The sequence below is a fragment of the Taurulus bubalis genome, assembly GCF_910589615.1.
Source record: "Taurulus bubalis genome assembly, chromosome: 6".
Lineage (NCBI taxonomy): Eukaryota > Metazoa > Chordata > Actinopteri > Perciformes > Cottidae > Taurulus > Taurulus bubalis.
In genome coordinates this window covers 17359194-17371660 of record NC_136594.1, presented here as the reverse complement: position 1 = coordinate 17371660, position 12467 = coordinate 17359194, and positions in this window count along the sequence as shown.

Genomic DNA, 12467 nt, shown 5'->3' with positions numbered 1-12467 from the left:
GAGCTATGTTTATGTATGAGCCCTCCTGTTTCATATGTATCGGCCCCAGATCATTTTCTACCCACCCACCCCTTCCTTTTTTTCTCCCTGGCAGAACTGATGGCATACACATACAGACACAAGCACACATAAAAACGCACGCTGGACAATCTGCACAGAAACACACACACACATGCATGCATATGGACGAACACATAACATTAACATTAAGAGTGATGACCTGCACAAGGGGTGACACTGTCCCAGCAGATTACACTATTGTCAATACAAATAGAAATGTACTATACATGTGCTGCAGATGCTGCTGCTCACCGTGGCTTTTGTGCCTTGCAGGGTGAGTGAGATGTATTAGGAACATGTTGTCTGTGATGGTCAGCTTTTTTATACCACCTTTGAGAATATTTTTTAGCTTAAATAAACAACTTGCATTCCGCGTTGAAGCTGGAAACTCGTGAATTCGGAGCTCTGCGCCATTAGCACCTTTTCATAACACAATCACAAGGCCATCGTCACATGTAAATAAAGATATTTTTAAGCATGTGTCAAACATTATTTGAATTTCCTGATGTCGATGGCATATGCTGCGAGACTGCATGCAGAGAGACAATTACGAAACTGAATACGTGTAAGATGAGAGTCCGAGTTCATTAACCCTTCATCGCTCCCTCTGTTATCCCCCCATCCTCCATTTCCCCCATTCTTATCTTCGCTGGCTCTCGCATTCATCGTTTTAACCCGCACCCTCCCAATCTCTGTTTAATAAAAGAACGGACAGGTTTTAAAGATGCACAAAGCCCATCTTTGAATAGACTAGTTATGCTCAATGTAAGACCATCTTAAGAAATATTTACAGCTTCAAAAGTCGGGCCGAAGATGTCCTCTATGTGTCAGCTAAGGGCGAAGCATCTCCAAAGGGCCCAAAATGTAATGGGTTTCACAGGACACAATTTGTTTGATATGAAATGATCCTCGGCAGACACAAAGTGGCCCCCATTAGGGGCCAAGCAGATTAGCGCAGTCCTCTGAGGGTCCGTGGCTCAGTGTCAGTGGTGGAGGACTCTTCTTATCTTTCATTAAGCGCACACAGCAGGGCGGATTCACCAGCCCAGGAGGGGGGGGGGGGGGGGGGGGCTGGGGGACTAGAGAGAGAAAGGAGGAAGGGGAGGGAAACAGAGATTGGAGGCGTTTAAAAAATCATTCCCACATATCATAGCCCCATCTCTAATTCAGTGCTAGAAGCGAAGGAGCCGTGGGGAATGTGCAGCATCTTTCTCTCCAAATGCCAAAATTGACCAGCAGGCACAGAGGAAATGAGGCAGAACACAAATACACACACATACACTGACACACTTGTGTGCACGCAGACACACTTGTGAATACAAACAGGTTGGATAAATGCACGGGCAGAAAAAGAAGGCATGCACATATGCAAGCACCAGCAACAAACACACTCACACATGCCAAGTCTTGAATACAGCCAAACACAAACCGTAAAAATTAGGCCTACTCAGACACTCATGGGGGAATACCACTCTTCACGCACACACATCCACACACCACGGTGATGGCAGCACGCCATGCGGGTTCATGCTTAATCTGTGTTTGTTAATGGTTGGCGTGTGCTAATTACTGTCACCGTGCACCAGGGGCCTTTGCTGGCCAATCACCAACTAAACTAGCCTCTGACCGGCCAATCGCTAGCCGGTCTAGCCTCTGAACCAAAGGGGCTTCTGGGAGAGAGGGACTTTCAGCGGTGGTGAAATTGGCCTTGGAACACTCGTCTAATGTTGGAACATTGTGTGTGTGTGTGTGTGTGTGTGTGTGTGTGTGTGTGTGTGTGTGTGTGTGTGTGTGTGTGTGTGTGTGTGTGTGTGTGTGTGTGTGTGTCTGTCTGTCTGTCTGTGTAAGCGTAAAGAGGGAGAGAGACAGGGACGGAAAGAGAGACATGGTGAATGTGTATCTGTGTGTGTGAGAGCAATGGAGGGAGTGCTTCCATGTGTGTGTTTGCATGTGTGTGTGTGTGTGTGTGTGTGTGTGTGTGTGTGTGTGTGTGTGTGTGTGTGTGTGTGTGTGTGTGTGTGTGTGTGTGTGTGTGTGCACATGTGGCACAATGAGCATGTGAGCCTGTCCGACTATATGTGTGTGTGAGCAGCGGACGACAGAGTGGAAAGGAAAACAAGGCCTGAATGTGGGCCAAGTCAACCACTCCACAAGCTCAAAGGCAGCAGTAATCCAGTGTTGACATGGTAAAAGCCATGAGCTTAGTGTCAATTAGATAGAAACAATATGCTTACTCTTCTGGAGTAAGTGGATAGTACCTTTTAAGCAGAGCGAGCCAAGCAATATAGGTTACCACTAGACATTAAATGAGGCTGTGAATCAGACTTTCCAGTTAAGTGTACATCTGCATCGCTCATGTTTAAATTCTAACACCATATACATATTTCAGCTTTGAAAATAACACTCTGGTAGTGACAGCCATCAATGTAGGATTTTACCACCATTGTGTGCTGGTTTCATATTCTACCCTCAGAGGCTAGATGGCCTTATTACATTTTAGTCACTCAGAATGGGTTTCTGGGCCATGACAATCTCAAACCATGCAGGCCACCATCATTCAGTGTTGGTGAAAGAGGAGAGATACAAAGGGTGAAACCATCTCTGACATTCCTGGAATGGCCCTGAAGCCATACGAGGGAGGTGGTGCATGTGTGTGTATGTATACGGTATGTGTGTATGTTTGTATAAATGGCTGCTTTGCTCCTCTGATAATGCCATGGTACCAGCTGAGGCCAGAGGGTATGAGGGGGTAGAGGATCATGTGATTGGTTGATGCGTTACGCCATCTTAAACGATAGTGAGAGTCCATTTACAGCAGTTGCCTACTGATGCTGCCCCGGAGGGGTATGAGGCACCTGCATGTAAACAAGCCATGTATTTAAAGGTGCAGTACATGTATGCATACACATAATGATACTTTTTTTTTACTGACATTTTTTAAGATACTCAAAGATGCTTTAAATGACAGAGAACAACAACTACACAAAGTAGCACAGTACATTAAATACAAAATGAAAATCGGTTTTAAAAAGAGTAGTTTTAGTCATGTCATTCACACAGATGTGTTTGAGGAGAGTTTCAGAGGGAGGGGGAAGCTATGGAGAAGTCACCCACAGTTCAGTGCTTGGTCCTGGATGGTGCAGACGGGAGGTTAGCGTCAAAGGAACAAAAGTAGCTGTGGAGCTGTGGAGAGTGTGAGGGAGGGGGAGGCTGGTTAAGGGGGGCTTTTTGAGTGAAAAGAAGGACCTTGAATTGAATCTGCTTCTGTCTCAGAGCTCAATATGCAAATACTGGCTGCTATCAGTTCACATAAAAAAACAAAAAAAATCACCCTTACTTTTGGGCATGCTAGCGGCATGACTTTATTGATGGGGATGTTTGTTTTGTCTGTTCAATTTGGTCCAGACTGAAACATCTCAGCAACTACTAGCTGGATTGGCAAAAACCCTTAACTTTGAAAATCCTCTGACTTTCACTCTAGCGCCACCAGGAGGTCAGACATTTCACTTGCACAAAATTCAATGGATTCTAATGGCCATCTCGTGACGTAAATATTTTAGATTTTTAGAGAAATGCTTGCCTGCAATTTGTCACCCATATCCACAGTGTCCAGAGGACGAATGATGACTTTGGTTTACAAAATAATTTGCTTCTAGCACCACCACAAGGTTCATCCTTGTGGTTTCCAGTCGATGTCCCAATAAGTATTAGATGCCATGCAATTTTATTCGACATTCATGTCCCCCACATAAAAACTGAAATAACTTTGGTGATCCCCTGACTTGTCTGCTAGCTATATCCCCATTCGTCCAAATAATACTTTGCTTTATGATCAAATACCTGCAGCAGCTTTTTTAATTAATTATACATTACCATATTTCATCCAAATTGTTCTAAGCACCAAATGTTAGCACACTAAAATAAGCTTGTGAACATGACTTGTGAACTTAACATCAACACGTTAGCATTGTTATTGCAATTTTGCAATTAGCATGCTGATGTAATCATTTAGCTCAAAACACTGTACAGCCTCAAAGAGCAGCTAGCATGTCTGTGGACTCTTGTCTGTAGCCCACAACTACATACAGAGAGAACATGTTTTCTCCAAACCATATAATGTTTGGTCCAATGTAAAACAAGATGCTCCCTATAGTTCTAATATCCACAAGAATGTACATGTACAAACATGATGTCTTCAGTGAGGGAGTGCTACAACCCGTACATGTCTATCTATACATCTACCACTCTGCTCACCCATCTAATTTGTACCTATTTTCTGTGAACTGCAATCCATGAATACCCAAGCTTTGCAGTTCTCAGAGTCAACGCATTGTTTGCTTAAATAGAAAGGTTCGAAAGGGGAAGCCAACTAATGTGGCAAACCACTTCAAAACCACTTTTCATCTTTTCCCTTCTTTCCTTTTTCCTCCATCATGGACATTTCATCTGAGAGGGAGAAAGAGGAAGAAAGAGAGAGACAGCCGAGGAAAAAGAGATAGAAAGATGGTGATGCATCAGGATGATTATATGTGAGCAGGTCTTAATGACTTATCTCCTTCTGACTCCTCTCTGCTTATTATCCGACCAAACAGTCTTCCGCCATCTACGGTGGCTCTACCATTGAAAATATTTCCCACAAAGAGAAGAAGAGAGTTGCACTTTGCAGAACAATAGGTGAAGGCTCACCATGCACAACTACAGAATGTACAAGTGACCTTTTGTTTTTTTTGAAGCATGGTGGTAAAGATGATATGTTCCAGTCTAACAGTGAGACTGTATTTATCTGCAATCCAAAATGTGGAGCCAATTTTCTTCCAAAGAAGCATGGGACGACTGGGGACATGCACATAAGGTTCCAACCCCTAAAAACACTTGTAACTTGTAGCAGTGTAACTCTGCATTCATTTATCTACCATTTTAAGGCTAATAGTATCTCAGGAAAAAAAAACGCACCATGTTTCAAGCAGTCATTTTTTCAAGGCCTGACTTCTAAAACAAGGTCAATTGTTCCCTCTTGAAAACTTGAGAAGCCAAAGTTCACTGCCAGTTCATTTTCTCCTTTCTATTCTGAAATTACAGGGGCTTTCAGTGAGGTCACTGCACTGTCATAATGAATAATAGATTTTAATTGATTTAACCTGGTCCTGAAGTGGGCTAAAACGCAAGCCCTGTCACTTTCAGAGGGCAGCAAGAGGGGAGCATGGTCCAGCACACATCTTTAAAAGCCCCTTGACGTGAGTCCGGGATGAAATATTTACGCTGTAGCGAGGACTGACCTCCCGCTCAAAACCACGTTGTGATCTCCGATTGATTTCTGACAAGACAATTGGGGCGCACCAAAATGCAGCCAGCACTGTCCAGCTAAACCTGCGAGCTCTCACACTGACAACACACTGTAGCGGCGTGACCTTGTGGAAAGGCTATCCACCTTTACCTGTTAATCATTTTGACTGAAATTAAACAGCTGCTTCTGAGCTCTTAGTGGTTTCAAGTGCTTCATGAAGATGAAGCTATTTGGTGGAAACTATTTAGTGGTGTGATGATATCAGTCAAGTGGACATTAAAATGCTGCTTTGAGCATTCTGCCTGCTATACGGGACAGATTAATTACCAGACGATTCCAGAATTGCCATCTTTTCAAGAATGAATGCTAAGCAGGGCTAATTACTAATATCAATAAACTAATGCACTTCTTGAATGGTTCTTACATTGTGTTATCACTCAGCAAACTTTGACCTATTGATTTGTTGCATATATTCTGCATCAATAGATGTAAATTACAAATTCAATATTTTTGCTCTCTCAAAGTCTGTTTCCTGCTGTTCCAACAGGCAGTATTGCAATTATGCAGATTTATTCATAACATTAGCATGATAAATTGGGAACAAAATGAAGCAGCTACACTTGAATTATTAAGATTATGAAAAATTATAATGAATGCTTTGCTCTTGATGTGACTTGTTTTCCTGATAAACAAAGGCCTCTAATTACCACAGAAACATCTGGGGACATTGGTAACCTTCATTAATCTAACCCAATCCCGCCATTCATCTCCCTGCAGAGTTTCACATTAGAAAGGATAAGTGCACCAGTGACACTGCATATAAATGCGAACCAGTTATCAGACACATTCTCTCCGGTTACTTTCTGGCATCGTCCCACACCTCAGGGATATTGCCCAATAAATGCCTTCTGCTGGTGCCACATCCTCCGATCTCATTGTCTCTGAGTGTTAATTGCGAGATAGTAAACACTGATTACAAGTCAATTAGCGGCTGCTTCAAACAAACTGCTGCAGTTTCACTTTCCAAAAACAGGTGATGTAACTCTGCAGACAAAGTTGGACATCGTTGCGGATTTCTATGCGTATTCCCAAAGGCAAGAGCACTTTGAGTTCATCTCAGACACGGTAATAAACGTCACATTCAACCTGGCCTCACACCACATTTTTTTCCCCACTTCACATTCATCGAAGTCCTCCAAAAATATGGGTTCTCCGGCTCAGATCCAACACATCAATCCATCATATTTTGCAAATGGTCTCTGTGTCTGATTGTTTGTGTTCCTAAAAGTCACAATGAGTGTTTGTGCTTATGTTTGTGTGTGTTGGTCCTGTGTGTGTGTATGTGTGTTCAGGCCAGGGGTAGCGGTGTGTGGACAGCCCCATTCAACCGGGGCCTCATGCTGACAGAAGACCTGGCTCAGACCGAGAGAAGAGAGCTGGGATATGAGACTGGATCAGACTGGGAGTGATGGAGGGCCGTGACCCGGTGTGTGTGTGTGTGTGTGTGTGTGTGTGTGTGTGTGTGTGTGTGTGTGTGTGTGTGTGTGTGTGTGTGTGTGTATAAAGGAGGTGATGGAGGATTTAGGATAGGTAGTGGAAAAGGAAAAAAGAGGGGTTGCTGTCAGAGTCCTTTTAGAGTTTCAGCAATCATTTGTTTAGTCGGTGTGTTGTGCTCTATTGTACGTTGTGTTTGTGCATGAAGGCAGTTCATGTGTGTGTGTGTGTGTGTGTGTGTGTGTGTGTGTGTGTGTGTGTGTGTGTGTGTGTGTGTGTGTGTGTGTGTGTATGTGTGTGTGTTGCTCCCTCCCTGACCTGCAGGATGAGTAGGGGGGAGACTCCTGCTGATTAATGGGCCTGTCGGCTCTCCCACGGTGGCACGTTTCCAAACTAAATTTGGCCACTGCTGGCTAGCGGGGTCAGGTGCAGGCAATGGAGACATTAGTGAGGGCCTGGCTCACAGCAGCATCTCCTGAACACGGCTGGACCTCAGCAGGAGAAGCTGGAATAGGCTACGGCAGGTCATCTCACTGAATTTTTAAAGGTACTGTTTAAAATAATGGACTATCATCTTTAAAGGGCATTGCACTTAAAATAATATGAAATAATGTCCACGAAACATTCTGAGAAAATGTGTCACAAACTCTACAACAATGTCTTTTGATATGTGAGCTCACATAATTCCGCATTGATGTTTAGTCAGTGGTTGTCAGTGGTCATGAAAGGCATAGCTCAACACTTTGGGAATTACACTTATTTGCTTTCTTTCTGAAAGATGAGACGGTTGAGATCACTGTCATGTCTCTCCACCAAATATGAAACTATGCTTTCAGCAGCCAGTGAGCTTAGGTTAGCTTTAAAGACTGGAAACAGGGACACACAGCCTGGCTCTGTCCAAAGGTAAAACATAATCCACCCACCAATACCTCTAACAACCTCTAATACTAATTAAAATAGTATCAGTTGATATCTTGTTTGTTTAATCTGTATGTGTAATGCGTTCTTGACCGGGTAAAGTGACCAGAAATCTACCAGAATCTAATCAAATGAATGATCCTTGAGCTTCATGCCGCAGTAAACTAACCTGCTGCTGGGACTAACTTCGTATTTATCGTACAGACATTAGAGTGGTATTGATGTTCTCAACTCAGACTCTAAAATGTTGAATCCGAGGACAAGTTCTTTACAAATCATCATGATCATCATGATGGGTTTGTGAGCCTCATACACTCAAGGCTTGCAGCCTCTGGCCAAACGAACTCTAAGCTTTGTACGTGGCAGCAGTGTGACCCTGAACTGCATCATGTTGGAGGCTCATCATCCTCCTCAGCGTGAAGGGTATGTTGACCAGTGCAATGGTCAGGGCCGGAGCAGACCTTTGCATGGTCTTACAATAGTCATAAAATGACTATTTCATCACTAATCGATGCTGATGACAGAGGCTGTAGACATAACCAACAGCATCCCACTCATCCATCCCCCACAGTGACATTTCCCCGTCCATCTCACCGTGCAATCAGCCCCATCCATTATGTATTCGCTACCAGGTAACAAGCACAACTTGACCAATTACAGACACAATGGCAGACCCCCAAGCTACTTTTTTCTCTGTGTTTTTGCCAACGCTGTCATGGCGACCTCTACAACGGACGGACGTCAAAACTGGTTGGCAGGTCACCCAAGGTGGGCAATGTGAGTACATAATTACAGCTTGGGAACATTTGCCCTTTGCAAATTGTATGAAATGCATAGTGGCTAATTGGGCCACTCTGGCATTTGTGGAGTTCACCAGGTCATCTTTTATGTGACGGTCATTATCACTAAAGTGATGAGAGTGATAGGCCCACTCAGCACCTACTGGTTCCTTTGCTGTATCCATAGAAATATCTGGGACTGGGTCAAGTTGAAGAGGACATTACAGTCACTGGTACAGGTCATAGAATACAGCTTTTGATTTCCAAAGATGGTTGTTTTAAGTGACGTAAAATGTCATTATTTTAATCGAACAAACCATTTTCTGTTCAGGTTTGGACTAAGGTTGAAATTGAAAAAAATCATCAACAAAGCAAGATCATTTTAAACTGAGAATATTGTTTTAGTAGAGTAATAGTAGTTACATTGTGTTCTACTTTAGGTGGCATTTAGAGTCCTTTAAAAATAGATTATTTCTACCATATCGTACCTCCTGTAGAACCCAAGTTAGTTTTCCCTCAGAAGGATGAAAGAGTGCGTAACAGAATGATAGAAAGAAAAAAATGCAACATAAAGAGCTTAACAACTGGAGGTAACCATGTGCACTTGATGAGCATCATTTTTTTCTTCTTTCATCAGCTTGGAGTGCTCATTAACAGAGAACCTTGGGTAAGCAAAGGGACAACAACAAACCTCTTCACCTTCAGTTCATGCAATAAAAAACACACATACTGTTTTAAATCCCCCTTTCTGACAGTGAACTTCTGCTGTTCCACTGACACCTCCCAGTTCACAGTGAGGCAGGAATGTGCTAAATCCTCTTCAGGTGGGGGAGTCGGCCCGTCAGCTATCGACAGACTCCACTCTCATACAGACTGATAAATCCTCTCCTTCTTGTATCCACACCCCTACATTAAGTAAAGGTAGCGCCATCTGCTCTCTATTAATTCCCCAGCAGGCGACTTATCACCTCAACCCCTGTGACCCCTTGTGCCTCCTACATCCTCCCTGCTCCTCTCCGTCTCTCTCCTCTTCACTTCTCCCCTCTACTCCCTCATTCCTGAACCCTATTCATCTCATCCTCTGCATGTTTTATACACTACAGTTGAAGAGGTTTGTTGACATTTCATTTGACTGTGCCTTAGAATATGGATTTATACACATACACACACATGAATATAACCTTTAGCTAACCGTTAAACTCCAGCAATCCAACTCCCCCCTCTGTCCTTGTGGCAGGGGGTTCCAGTGGACAAGTCTGGTCCTCTAGGTCAATGGCAAATGAGAAGCAGAGCTTTAGGATTAAGAAGGAGATAGCTGAGGGTTCAGGATCCTTTCTCTGGCTTTGATTAGCTCCCTTACTTGATTAAATGCCCATCGTTGAGGAAAAAAAGATGAAAATTGGATGAGGAGAGAAGAAGAGAAGAGAGCGGAGTCAAGGCCATTTGTTTTCTCAGCTGCGGCTGGTTCAAGTGGTCGTCTTTTGGAGCCCACTGGCCTGGGTTCACCAACACACACGCACACACACACGCACACACACACACACACACACAAACACACACACACACACACACACACACACACACACACACACACACACACACATCCACACTGGGATTAAAATGTCCTGAGGGAAGACAGAATAAGTCAGAGGGTTGGCTCTTGCAAGTCCACCACCTCACTCTTTTACTTTCCAGTCCCATCGCTCACTAGCTTGTTTATTCCCTCAACTCTCTCTCTCCTCCACTTTCTCCCCCAACTGTACTCTCTCCCGGTCTGGTCTGTCAGGGTAACCTGACTCCGGCGGCTTCTGACACGATCCAGACCGCTCCAAGCCCCTGCCCAACACTTTCACCACCAGAGCCAGACAGTAAAACACCCAGATTACTACCACATGTTCCCCCAGTCTCTCTCTCTCTCTCTCTCTCTCTCTCTCTCTCTCTCTCTCTCTCACACACACACACACACACACACACAGACAAACAGACAGACAGACACACGCACGCGCGCACACACACACACACACACACACACACACACACGTTCTGTTGTTGTCAAGCATCCCCCACAGCCAACATTGGTTGGGCTCAGGAACACAGACCACACCAAAAGCCCCAGAGTGGGGTAAACTGACCCAACCTATGAGGAAAACGGTGTGCGAGTGTGTGTGTGTGTGTGTGTGTGTGTGTGTGTGCGAGTGTGTGTGTGTGTGTGTGTGTGTGTGTGTGTGTGTGTGTGTGTGTGTGTGTGTGTGTGTGTGTGTGTTTGTACTTATGGTAGTTGTTAGATAAACAGCAACAGCTTCAGACAGGAGAGATGAGATGGGGGGAGAGGAGAAAAGAGAAGAGGCCTTGGTGGGAGGTTAGGAAAGCAGAGCATCATTGTGAGTTCCCAGGGAAGAAGTTTCACCTTTTCCTTCACCGAGCAGTGGCCGGAGACAAGCAGCATCATGGGGTGTATTGTCAACTGCCATCTAGCGACAGTTACAAGACAGTAATGCATTACTAAATAACAACGTTAAAATATTGGGATTACTTTTTTGTGTAATGATCAAATTACGATTTGATATTCAGTAAATGTATTACATTCGATAAATAACGTCTAAATAATGCTAATGCTACATTACTTGGACAGTTTGGCTGGGGCTTGTTCTCCATCATGTTCGGTTTTATTTCAGTGAAACTCAGCCTTTGAAATTGTAAAAAATAAATAAATAAAAGCTTGACTAACAAAGATTTACTTTGCATCACTGTTTTCTTGATGAAAGCTAAACAACGTGGGACTCTGGTCTGAAGGTGGTTACCTTCACCAACATAAGGGAAATACAACTCCTGGGACTTCTAAAGTCGTATTTACATGTTCTTTGTCAGCTGGTTTGCTAATATTAGCCACTGGTAAGCCTGCATTCAACCATGATTTAGTTTTTATTCAGAGTCGGAAGCCGGATTTCTGTAACGCCAAGGGGCTAATATTAAGCTAGCCGTTAATTGTCCGAAAATATCTCTACGCTGTTGTTAAACCACAATGTCCTGTTTTCTTTGTACATGTTGTTCAAAACAATGTTTTAAAAAAAAGTGTGTAACATAATGCATCACATCAGCTCTTCTCACAGTTCCTTTTCCAGTTTTCCCTCAAGCATTCTGTAAGTAACTTGAGTCAGGCTAAAAGTTTAACTCGGTATTCTGCACAGTCCGCAACACTGCCTGATCTGCAGAGAGTTATCTTCAGAGAGTTACAGTCCCTTTTTGACTTTGCACCTGCACAATGTTCCCTCCCTCCTCCGCGCTTTGTTGGCAAAGAGCTGTCTTGGTCATTCTGCATGCCCAGGCAAATTATCAACCCGCAATTACTCTCACACGCTCTGCTCGCCCAAATCAACCAGTTGGTGATACAGCAAGACTGGATTACAAATACATTGACTACTTGCACATTCTTAAATAAGAGGTCTTCCTATCACAAATAACCATAATATGAATTTAATGCAAAGTAATGAATCTGTTGGAGTCTCATTCTGGCATACTGGAAAGTTAATAAAACAATATTGCAATTGGTAGGGAAGGAGAACCCTGCGGACCAAGCTTTAGATTAGGCCCCTAATGGCTCTGAAGCCGGAGGCTAAATTGAAATGTAAAACCCAGAGCGAGACCCTAATTCACCCTTATCTGTGTGAGTGACGAGCCTGCCTCCCCCGACTGAGATTGGGGCCATCGAGTTGGATGAACCGCAATTTGCTTTGTTAGAGGTAGGTGTATATGCATGCACGGCCCGGATCACAGTATGGAGATATAGAAAGCGTGTTTGGAATGCATTTGGAATAAATGAAAGAGGTTCAATGGCGCCGACTCTTCTTTGTGTGTCTCTCTTTCTTCACACACCTCAGTGAAGTGAAGCTGTCGCGCAGTGTCTGGCAATACAACATCAGAGAAAACGTGTT